This window comes from Balaenoptera acutorostrata, chromosome 9 (genome assembly GCF_949987535.1).
Source record: "Balaenoptera acutorostrata chromosome 9, mBalAcu1.1, whole genome shotgun sequence".
Taxonomy (NCBI): domain Eukaryota; kingdom Metazoa; phylum Chordata; class Mammalia; order Artiodactyla; family Balaenopteridae; genus Balaenoptera; species Balaenoptera acutorostrata.
In genome coordinates this window covers 13,735,639-13,747,812 of record NC_080072.1, presented here as the reverse complement: position 1 = coordinate 13,747,812, position 12,174 = coordinate 13,735,639, and the positions used below count along the sequence as shown (strand labels likewise).

Sequence of the window (12,174 nt, the reverse complement as noted above, 5' to 3'; positions counted from 1 at the left end):
AATAAAATTAGAACATTTCGTTTTCAATAATCAAATTGAAAATCATAATGCTACCAAGTACTTCCTCGTTTGCCTTTTAAAGGCAAAGATAAAAGACGCATATTTTCTTTTACATGTAACATATTGTTATGCTTATTAACAATTCCAGGGGGCTCAGAAATATTCCTTTGCTTTGAATGTTCTCCATCTGGAAGGGTTTAGCTAATTAAACCGAAGACCGCAGATGAGTTGGCTCCATTTATCTTCCAGGGATGAAATCTTGTTCTCTCCAGAGACTCCTCAGACAAATATCGAGGGTCAGTGTTATTTTTAGTAACATATAGTTTTGAAAGTCTTAAAATTTTATTTTCAATTTCTAAATTTGGTAACACTTTAAAAAATCTTTTCATCAAAAAAAAAAAAAATTAAATTTACTAGTGAACCTTAGCCTATACAGGAGCATTTGTATCAACTCTAGATTATGTTGAATTACCATACTGGAGGTTAAGTTAGCCATTAATCTACAAAAAAGAAGTTAGAAAAAAATACTTTCTCTTTCCTTTTTTTGGTAAATGCAGGATTCCTGTTGGTGATAATATTCTGTGCAGATCGATGGTGATTCAGAGAAAGCTATTATTATCCTTTATTTCGAGGGATTTTCAATTTTGATGATTATTTGTCACTATTTCTAAGTTTTCATTCTTGCCCCTACCCTCTCCCCTTCTCCATCCTCTCCTAATGTACAGAAACATATGGGCGTTGCTTTCTTGGATTAATGTGGATCCCCCCTTGTACACTCCACAGGACAATTATGAAAATTCATGTGAAAATTACATGCTGATTTCTTTGAGGTTCAGAGTGAGGACACTTTATAATTTCACACTAACAACAATGAAGAAATGACCACAAAAGCTGAGTTTTATTGACATAAATTCAAAAAATTTTTTTCTCCAGTTGGAAATAATTTGTCCATCTCCTGGGTTATATCATGAGCTTTAAACTGAAGGGCCCTGATAGGAAAGAGCTACCTCATTTTTAGTGAAAAAGGTATTATGCAAACTTTGATAGCGCATAAAGCAAATTCCATGGCTAATACTGCCATCTTTGCTAGGCAGTGTCAGCATGCACAGTGGATTCAACTGAATTTCATATAAACTAAAAGTCAATAAAGAAAGTCAGTATGGGGCCAAAGAATCCACTGAAGTTCTTCCGGGCCTATGTGGGCGAGGCCCTCTTTTGCATCCCTGCCCGGGGCTGCCCCCCAGCCTTTCTCAAGACTCTGACCACCTCCTCCTTTTCCGTTTTTCTTCTTGGGGGACAAAAGGGCCCAACAAAGCCAAGGACGGGGGTAAGGGTTGGCAGTGGAATTCAGATCACTGGGTTTAATGAAACAAACAGGTTCTGTGGTCATCACAGCCCCAAACAATAGATTTGATCAAATCCTTAGCTCCTGAGTGGTCTTTGGCATTTTACAGTGCCCCAGAAGTCCGAGGGCTGTCACCAGGCACTTTTTTCATTTTTCTTCTCTGAGGGCCTCCTGGAGGTCATTCCATCCAGCCTTCATCTCTGGGTATTGTCAGAGGAGGTTAGCCCAGTTTTGTAGCCTCAGGTAGAAATACTTCTGCTATCTTGGGCTTTGGTATTGTTAAGGAGGGCCCAGGCAATCCTTCACTGTGTTTTGAGAAAGATGTTACTAGGATACTGTTCACTGAACTTCTTTGGAAGGGTCCATGGGAGACACTGTCGATTTAGAACAATTATGCTCTGCCTATGCAACTGGTGTGTTTATCCTTCAGGGACCCTGTGCATTTTGTAATCCATCATTTTTCTCTCTTGCGTTGATTACCGGGAGGCTCTGAGCCAACTTTTGTCCCATCTGTCGCAAGGGGTCCACAACTTGCATCTTACTTCTGTACCTTTGCTTTCCCTCATGTTTCTTATTTCCAGTTTATTTGATCTTCCTCTAGTGTTTGCATTTTTATAAGCAGCCTTAAATTCTTCTGGCAAGAAGATAAGTTGTAGATAAGTAAGTAAAATAAACATTTGTGGGTAGGAAAATTCAGAGAAAATGAGTTCTCTCAGGCAACAAACCTTGATAGGACTTAGGACTGCCACAGTATGGCATGGATTGTGTTAGAAAAGCCAATGCCCCTTTGAGTAACGTGGCCACACCTATGGTATGGATAAATATGTCAATGGATGTATGAATTGCAACTAAGCCATGAAGCTCAGGAATCAGTGAATGAATGGTAAAGCAGGAGTCTAGGAACGGAAATTCTTTTTTAACTTAGTTGTTGAAAAAGATTAGACTCTCCTACAGGAGAAAAACTCAAGTGACCCAAAGGAAGTGATTCATAGGGGATGAAACCAGAGAGTGGTGACAGAAGGCTAAAGATGGCGTCCCAGAGGGAAAGCGGGAAGTGCCAAGCAGGAACTGCAAAAAAATAAAATAAAATAAATAAATCCACATTTGTCGAAAGGCGAGTACATAAGCCGTCCAAACCAGGGTCACAAGCTCCCAGCAAAGTGGCTAGAATTTCTGCTGATGAATTGAAGGAAATTTGCAATAAGGAAAAATACACCCATCTGAAAAGAAATCCAGTTCATAAGGTCAGCCCAACCCAAAACAACATCAGTGAACAGGAATTTCATTCTCTGAACAATACCAATCTTAGCACTGCAGTGGCCAACTCATTCCCTTCGAAAGGGCACACAGTTCACACCTATTTTTGTACTGAAAATTGTACAGAGAACTTTTGAAAAAAGTGCTGCGCCGTCAGGAACCCTCAAAAAATGTGATTCTGTTTCCTTGTACAGCTGTGTGGTAGCACATGTCCCCTTTACTATGTTAGCAATTGCCAACTTCACTAAAACTGCACAAATGGGGGTAGTGAAACTGCCAGTTACCTCATACACAGAAAGTCTCTCAGGGAAGGGAGACAATGTCACATTGTAATATTTTACATTTACGTGGCCATAGCCTTTTACAAGGACCAATAAGTAATACCGACCTCTTATAGATATGATGATCATAATAATTATAATAGCTCATACCGACATGGTGCTTACTATGTACTAGACCCTGTGCTAAGCATTTAATACATATTAACTCATTTAATTTAATCCTCATAACACTTCCCTTTAAGATAGTCATGTAAGATAGCCCTATATAAGCTTTCCCATGTTCAGAATGTCTAAGTGTGTATGTACGTCTCATTGCCATACACTAGGTCAAAATTTCCCCTGAGCCTGAATATTTATGAGCTCATTCCTTGGGCAAGTGGGGTAAGGTCGTACCAGATGGCCGATTCATTGAATCCCTACTCTGTGCCTGCGCTTTGCTAGGCGTATGTTATATCATGGAATCCCTGAAACAACCCTGTGAGGTGCTTTCTGTTATTAACTCCATTTTGCATTTGCAGGAACGAATTCAGAAAGGTAAAGTACGGTCAGTGCCTTGCTGAAGATTACACAGCCAACAAGTGGCAAAGTTGGAATTTGATCCCAGAATTGTTAACGCTTTAGAATTTTAGTTCTTAACCAAGATTCTGTATTGTCCCTCTGCTAGACTCCATTTGAGGGGGTGGGTGTCCCAACTGCTTTCAGGTTTAAAAGTTTAAGGTGTGTTGGAGCCTCCAGATTTTCAGCTGACTGGTCCTAAGTCATGGAGTTGGGGGCATCTGCAGCTATTTTTGTGGAACATCCTAACAAGAAAATGCACTGATTCCACCATAAGAAACATACAGATGAGGGCCAAGCCCTAGGGGTGGAGAAGCCCCAAGATAGAAGGGTCTGGGCCTCTGATGACTTTGAGGAAGAGAGCTGCTACACTGTGGTGGGGAAAGAAACTCTTGTTTAAACCATGCTGTTTGGGGGGGTGGGAGGCAGGTCCAAGAGGGAGGGGATATAGGTATACATATAGCTGATTCACTTCATTGTACAACAGAAACTAACACAACATTGTAAAGCAATTATACTCCAATAAAAACAAAACAAAACCAAACCAACAAAAAAAAACCCCACGCTGTTTGGTCTCTGATACCTGCAGATGGACCAAACTAATATACCCTCTAAAGATTAAACTGCTTATTTTGATCATCTCCTATTCAATGTCAATGTCACATTGTAAGATTTTACATTTAAGTCCCAGCATATTTTACATTTAAGTCCCTCCCTGTGGAGGAAGGAGGGATGCCCTGGGGTTATGGGGATAGCCAAACACATGACACCTGACACTGGACGGATGAGACGGACAGCCGTTTATTAATCCGTATGCTCACAGTCTGGAGGAAGGGGACACTGCTCCGTGCAGTACCACATGGGGGCTGCATTCGGGAAAAGAGTGAATTCCCTGGGGGCTGCAGGAGGCAAGTTTTGTAGTATCAAGAGAGAGAGGTGCCCCTTGGTTCCTTAGGGAGGATGTGATTGGCGTGTTTGAATAATTCCATGGGCTGTCAGGGAATTGAAATCTGCTACTCAGGAGTAAGCAAGCACTGCAGGTGGCGCAGTGGTTAAGAATGTGACTGCCAATGCAGGGGACACAGGTCCCAGCCCTGGTCCCGGAAGATCCCACATGCTGCAGAGCAACTAAGCTGTGGGCCACAACTACTGAGCCTGCTCTCTAGAGCCCTCGAGCCACAACTATTGAGCCCATGCGCCACAACTACTGAAGCCCACGGGCCTCGAGCCCGTGCTCCGCAACGAGAGAAGCCACCGCAATGAGAAGGCGGCACACTGCAATGAAGAGTAGCCCCCGCTCGCCGCAAGTAGAGAAAGCCTGTGCATAGCAACGAAGACCCAACGCAGCCAAAAATAAATAAATTAATAAATTAATTAATTTATAAAAAAATGAATTACACCTGGTTCATTTGAAAAGGAGGGCTATTTGGCTTGGGGGGCAGAGTGGTGAGGGGACCATGTGGTTAGGCCATTTGAGGACTTCCCCATTTTACCAGCTGTCAGGGCAGCGCATAATAATACTACTAATTCACATCACACTAGTGAAACGTAATGGATCAGGGGCAGGCTATGGAGCTGCTCTTAAAACAATAATATGGCTCCTAGGGCTTCAGTGTAAGCTGATTGAAAGTTTTAAATAGAAATAAAGATGTGTTAATTAAATTAAGGCTTGATCAGATAAGAAAATGGAGCATTTCCTGCTCACCCAAGCACAGCCCAGGAAGACTCAGGTCAACATCCTTGTAGGATTTCTGGTCCCTTGTTGTGGGACCAACATGAATCTGATTAGGAGAGCCTGACGCCATTGAGCTGTAAGTCCTTGCTCTCCACAGCAAGTGCTTTCCTATCCATTCATTCCTGTATTCAACAGGTTTACTCAACAATTATTATTTACTGAAGGCTGCCAGGCTCCAGGCACTGTGATTAGGCACTAGGTATACCATGGATAACAAGAAGGGCGTCTGGTCCTTGACTTCATGGGACTTCTAGTCTAGTCAGGTAGACAGACAGAAAGCAATTAAAGACTCAAATAAATACTCTGAAGGAAAACAAAAAACAGGCCTCTTTGAAGAAACTAGCAAGACCTACATGATTTGACTCCTGTCAACCTCTCCTGTATCATCTCGTGCCATTGTCCCCTCCTCCCGTGAGTTCCAGCCCACTGGTCCTGTTTTCTCTCTCTCTCTCCCCCTTGTTTGTTTCTTATCTCCACTTGTCACAGTTTATAATTACAGTGATTTTTATCTTTTTTTTTTCTCCTATACTTTTTAAACCATCAACCTCGTTAGAATGTGAGCACCTCCAAGGCAGCAGTGGTGTCTATTTATACTTCTTTGCGTCACTGTCACTAGCATACTCTTGGCTCTTAGGAGTTGTTTGAAAATCATTTGTCCAATGAATGAATACACAGGATGACCTGGATGGGGTTGGAGTAGATCAGGGCAAAGGTCTCAGTTTTTTTCCTCCACTTTGAATCTTCTCAGCTTCGCTTGTCTCTTTTTTTGTTTGTTTGTTTAATTTATTTATTTTGGCTGCGTTGGGTCTTCGTTGCTGCGTGCGGGCTTTCTCTACTTGTGGCGAGTGGGGGCTACTCTTCGTTGCGGTGCGCGGGCTTCTCATTGCGGTGGCTTCTCTTGTTGCAGAGCACGGGCTCTAGGCACGCGGGCTTCAGTAGTTGTGGCTCGCGGGCTCTAGAGCGCAGGCTCAGTAGTTGTGGCGCATGGGCTTAGTTGCTCCGTGACATGTGGGATCTTCCCGGACCAGGGCTCGCACCCACGTCTCCTGCATTGGCAGGCGGATTCTTAACCACTGCGCCACCAGGGAAGTCCTCACTTGTCTCTTGTTGTAGCTCTGCGTGGTGCTGACGACTTCACATAGGTGTGACCTGACAGTATACTGCTCCCGCTCTGTACCTCACTTCTCTGGCTTCCTGCTCTGGTGTCACCCTGTTGGAACCACCAGGAGGCTTCTCAGCACGCATGCCCACATGCAGCCTAGAAATACAGGGGAGTTAACATCCCAGGGCTGAACCTTTGAGCGCTGGGAGGTAGGAGCCAGAGGATAATATCTCCCCTTTGCCTGCCTCTGAAGGATGGTCCCAAGACTTCTTGGGGGTGTGGTCCTGCAGATTAAGAGATCAGCTGCATTTGGAGATGGCCAGCATATCCACACACTGGCTCTTCCTCCTTCCCTGCTTCTCTCCCAATTCTTCCTTCCTGCTCCCTGGGATTGTTTTCCCTATTAAAAGAATAGCCCAGCAGCTTTTTGCCCTGGGTTTCATTTTCTGGGGAACCTAGCCGAACACGGAAGCTTCTTTAAAAATGTGATATCTGAGCTGAGACCTGTCAGATGAGTAAGATGCAAAAACAGGTGCTTCTAGTTCGTAGCTCTCCCCTCTCCTCTCCTCTCCGACACCCATGCCGCGTGGACCTGCCCTGCGGGGTAGGGCCCTGCTCATTGAGGACTTGGCATCGCTCGGAGGCACAGGGGTCCAGGACGACACCCAGGTGAAGGAGCTGAGGCGGCTCCTCGGGCCCCGAGGCCTGGTCGTGCTCAGCTTCACGTGCAACCGGTTTGGGCATCAGGAAAACGCCCAAAACGAGATCCTAAATTGCCTCAAGTACGTCAGACCAGGCAACAGGTTCGAGCCCAACTTCATGCTCTTCGAGAAGTGGAGACGCGCGAGGTGAATGGCTCGCAGGCGTACCCGCTCTTCGCCTTCCTTCGTGAGGCTCTGCCCACGCCCAGTGTCGCCGCCACTGCCCTCAGGACCGACCCCAAGTTCATCACCTGGTCTCTGGTGTGTGGCAAAGAAGTGGCCTGGGCCGTGTGCCTGGGCGCAGGTATAGCCGCTGCATTCTGACCATCCACATGGAGCCTGACATCGAAGCCCTGCTGTCCCAGGGCCCAGCTGTGCCCAGGGCACCCCTCCTACCCCTGCTGCTTGGCAGTCACAGCACTGCCCTCTGGGGATTTCATCTATGAAGGTGTTACCTCTAAACGTGCATGGAGGAACCCCTGATGTCCAGGAAAATCCCCCGAGATGGGTGCTGGTCCTGTTCATCCCAGGCTCCCCTTTCCCAGACCACAGTTCTGTACTAATAAAGCGATGAGTATCAGCAGAAGAAAAAAAAAAAAAAAGGAGTTCGGCAAAGACAAACAAACAAACACAAGACAAACAATCCCCCCTCGCCCCACCCCACCGCAAAAGCTGGAGGGAGTTGGAGGTCGTTGGTTTCTAGGCAGACAAAACATACATCCTAAGGCAGAGGTGAGGTCAGAGCATTGGGAACTGAAATGCCACTGTGCCATTTTCTGGAGTGAGGGAGGGGTGAATGGGGCAAAGGAGAGATGATGAGGTGGTGAGAGCTCAGTTCACGCAGCGGCTTGTAGGATTTCGGTTTTGTTCTAATGCAACGGGAGCCATTGGAAGGTTGAAGCAGGGGCATGGTGTAATCACACTGTGGTTTATTTTAAAAGACCCCTTAGGCTGCTATGTGAAAAATAAACCATTTTTTCATGTTGGAGAAGAGGCAAAACTTGTGAGGTGGAGACACCAGCCAGGAGTTTCTACAGTAGTCCAGATAAGAAATGATCATTGCTTGGACCAGGCTAGGAGCAGTGGAAGTGGAAAAAAGTGGATTAATTTGAAACATATTTTTGAAGTACAATCCTTATGACTTGGGTTGGATGGGGGAGGGAGAATGGGGGAGGGAGAATGGGGAGAGAAAGGAAAGTATGGCTCTCTGGTTTCTGATTGGAATGGTGGGCAAGAACGAATGAGTGCAGATTAGAGAAGGTTAGTTTTGGATATGTTAGTTTTGAGGTCTCTTTACATTATCCAAGTGGAGATGTCAAGTAGACAGTTGGGCATATGAGACAAAGTGCTCAAAAGAGAAATCCAAAATAAAGTTACACATTTGGGAGCAGGACAGGTTCCTTAATCTGCAGAACCCAGTGCAAAGTGAAAATGCAGGTCCCTTTGTCCAAAAATTATTAAGAATTTCAAGATGGTGACAGCAGAGCATAAAACCAAGCTCAGGGAACTGTAACATGGGGTTCTGTGTGATCGTACAGGTTAAAATCGATGAAGCCTATAGGGGGTATTGAAAGCCAAGGAAATGGATAAGATTACTTAGAGAGAGACTTAAAAGGAAGAGGAAGGAAAACCCAGGACTTGACCTTGAAATTCTGTGTCTATGCTGAACTCCAGATGCATGTTCCAATTGCTTATTCAACATCTCCACTTGGATATCTAATAGATATCTCAAACCAAATGTTCAAAACCCAACCCTGATTTTCACCCTCAAATTTCCTCATAACAGTCTTTTCCAACTCTATAAATGACAACTCCATTTTTCTTGACACTCAGGCCCTGAACTTTGAATCATCTGGTCACTCCTCGTTTTCTCACCTCCCATACCCAATCTGTTGACAGACCCTCCCATCAGGAGATATTCACAATTTTCCACTTTTTATTATGTCCACAACTGCCTCTCTGGTCTGAGCCGCCTTCCTCTCTCACCTAGATTATTGCAGTAGCCTCCCACTTCCACTCTTCCCTCCTACAATCTGTTCTCAGCACAGCAGCCAGGGTGGTCCTGTTACAGCATTGGTCACATTGTGCCACTCCTCTGCCCCACTCTATTCGCTTCCCATCTCACTCGACAAAACTGTCTGCCAGGCTCTTTATGACCTGTATCTCCACCTCACTGCCTCTCAGAATATATACCCTGCCCCATCTCTTTCTGCTCCAGTCGCCATGGCCTCATTGCTATTCTTCAAACACATTAGACTCTCTTCTGCCTCAGGGCCTTGTGATCTGTTTAGAAAACTCTTCCATATAATAGCATTGCTTTCTCTTCCACTACCTTCAATTCACTGCTCAGATGTAACCTTATCAGACCAGCCCTAAAGAACAGCAGCCCTCCACCTCACCTTGGCTCTTCCAATCTCCCTTAACCTGCTTTATTTTTTTCTGTAGCTCTTATGACCATCTAACGCAGTGGTCCCCAACCTTTCTGGCACCAGGAACCGGTTTCGTGGAAGACAATTTTTCTAGGGACGAGGGGTGGGGAGGGTGGGGAATGGTTTTGGGATGATTCAAGTGCATTACATTTATTGTGCACTTTATTTCTATTATTATTACATTGTAATATATAATGAAATAATTATACAGCTCACCATAATGCAGAATCAGTGGGAGCTCTGAGCTTGTTTTCACTTGCCACTCACTGATAAGGTTTTGATATGAGTCTGCAAGCAGTTGATTTATTTTGGTCTCTGTGCAGTCAAACCTCTCTGCTAATGATCATCTGTATTTGCAGCCATTCCCCAGCGCTAGCATCACTGCCTCAGCTCCCCCTCAGAGCGTCAGGCATTAGATTCTCATAAGGAGCGCGCAACCTAGATCCCTCGCATGCTCAGTTCACAGTAGGGTTCGCGCTCCTATGAGAATCTAATGCCGCTGCTGATCTGACAGGAGGCGGAGCTCAGGCTGTAATGCGAGTGATGGGGAGCGGCTGTAAATACAGATGAAGCTTTGCTTGCTCACTCACCGCTCACCTCCTGCTGTGTGGCCCGGTTCCTAACAGGCCATGGACCAGTACTGGTCCATGGCCCAGGGGTTGGGGACCCCTGATCTAACGTACTACATATTTACTTGTTTATTTGTTCATTGGATCATCTTCTATCCAGTAAGAATAGATGCTCCATAAGGAGAAACTTTGTGTCTTTTGTCACTGTTGATTCCCAACACAGAGTAGACACTCAAATATTTGCTGAAGGAAGGAAGCAAGAAAAGAAGGCCTCCAACATTTCTCATTTAGGTAGAGAAGGAATTGACTAGGAGACTGAGAAGTGGCCATGGAGGTAGGAAAAGAGAAACTAGAAGCAGGAAGTATACTAGAAGCTTAGAGAGAAAGCATTTTAAAAAATTGTGGTAAAAATACATAACATAAAATTGACCATTTTAACCATTTTTAAGTGTACAGTTCTGTTAAGTACCTTAACAGAATTAAGTACATTCTTATTGTTCTGCAATCATTACCACCATCCATCTTCAGAACTTTTTTCGTCAGAGCTGAAACCCTGTACACATTAAACAGTAACTAACTCCTTGTTCCCTCCTCTCCCCACAGCTCCTGGCAACCACCATTCTACTTTCTTTCTCTATGACCTTGACTACCCTAGGTACCTCATATAAGTACAACTATACAGCATTTTTCCTTTTGTGACTGGCTTATTTCACTTAGCATAATGTCCTCAAGGTTCATCCACATTATAGCATTTTCCAGAATTTCCTTCCTTTTTAAAACTGAAGAATATTCTATTGTATGTATATACCACATTTTGTTTATCCATTCACCTGTCAACGGACACTTTGGGTCACTTCTACCTTTTGATTATCGTGAATGCTGCTACTATGAACATGAGTGTACAAATCTCTCTTTGAGACCCTGCTTTGAAATTTTGGGGGTATATACCCAGCAGTGGAATTGCTGGATTATACGGTAATTCTATGATTAATTGCTTGAGGAGCCACCATGTTGTTTTCCACAGAAGTTGCACCAATGCACAAGGGTTCCAATTTTTCCATACCCTCACCAACACATTATTTTCTGTTCAAAAAAATTTTTTTTAAAACATAATAGCCATCCTAATGGGTGTGAAGTGGTATCGCATTGTGATTAGAGGAAAGCATCTGAAGACTAAGGGAGTGGTCAACTATGTCAAGAGGTGCTCCAAGATCTAGTAAATCAAGACTGAGAGTGTCTATTGGATTTGGCAATGTGGAGGTCGCAGCAACCCCAGAAGAATGATTTAGGGTCACCAGATGGGAGCAGGCAGAAGAGTGAATGGGTGGTGAAGGAGAAAGATGACTTGAAAAGCTTGGCTATGCTCAAGAGTGGAGAAATATTATTTATTGAATGCTCACTATGCTCTGACATCATATAAGATGCCAAAGTTGGAACAGAAGAGCCAACAGATGTGGTTTCTATCCTCAAAACCACTGGCTGACAGTCCAGCAGAGAAGAGAGACAGTCAACAGATTTATTCAACTTCAATTTGATAAGTGCTAAAAACATAAGTGGAGGGTGCTGTGTGCATATTACAGTAAATATGGCACCTGAGGAAGGGAAGGGAGGAGGCATTTCTGAGGAAGTGATGCTGAAATGGATTATAATTTGCTATCCCCTGTGGGTCCATCTTCAGGGAGAGAATGCCCTGGTCCTGCTGACATGGGCATTTGGGTCCCCATGGAATCCCTTATCATTGTGTGTCACTTCCATCACCTGGCTTCTAGAACCAGCATATGCAAATGGAAGTCATTTATGTGGGCTCAAATTATACTGGCCACATGCTCAAGTAGGAACTTAGCCTCCCCCACTAAAGTAGTCCCAAATAACGCCAGAGAGGTACTTCACCCACACTCTCAAACTAGCCTGTCGTCCGCCTCTTCTTCATCTTTGACCCTGGCTTCTATTTGTCCAAATCCCCTACCCATGAGACTAGTTGTTGGAGCCTCATTGTGGCCGAGCTTAGAGGGTCTCAGTGTGAGAATACCCACGTATGTGCCAGTGCCTTCTCCCCAGGCTTCTAACACCACCTGTCTTCCAGGTGAGGAGCAGGGCTAGGTCTGGGTGGAGGTACTGAAGTGCAATGTGCTCTACCCATACCCCAGAGCAGCAATACTCGTGCTCATAAAGCCTCTCATTCAAGTTTTCTGTCTACTTT

The 12,174-nt window shown here is 44.6% G+C and overlaps 1 pseudogene; it reads left to right on the top strand.

The window, feature by feature from the left end:
- The first annotated feature begins 6,854 nt into the window (after window positions 1–6,854).
- LOC103017837 (glutathione peroxidase 1-like) lies at window positions 6,855–7,422 on the top strand (annotated as a pseudogene).
- Window positions 7,423–12,174: the final 4,752 nt, after the last annotated feature.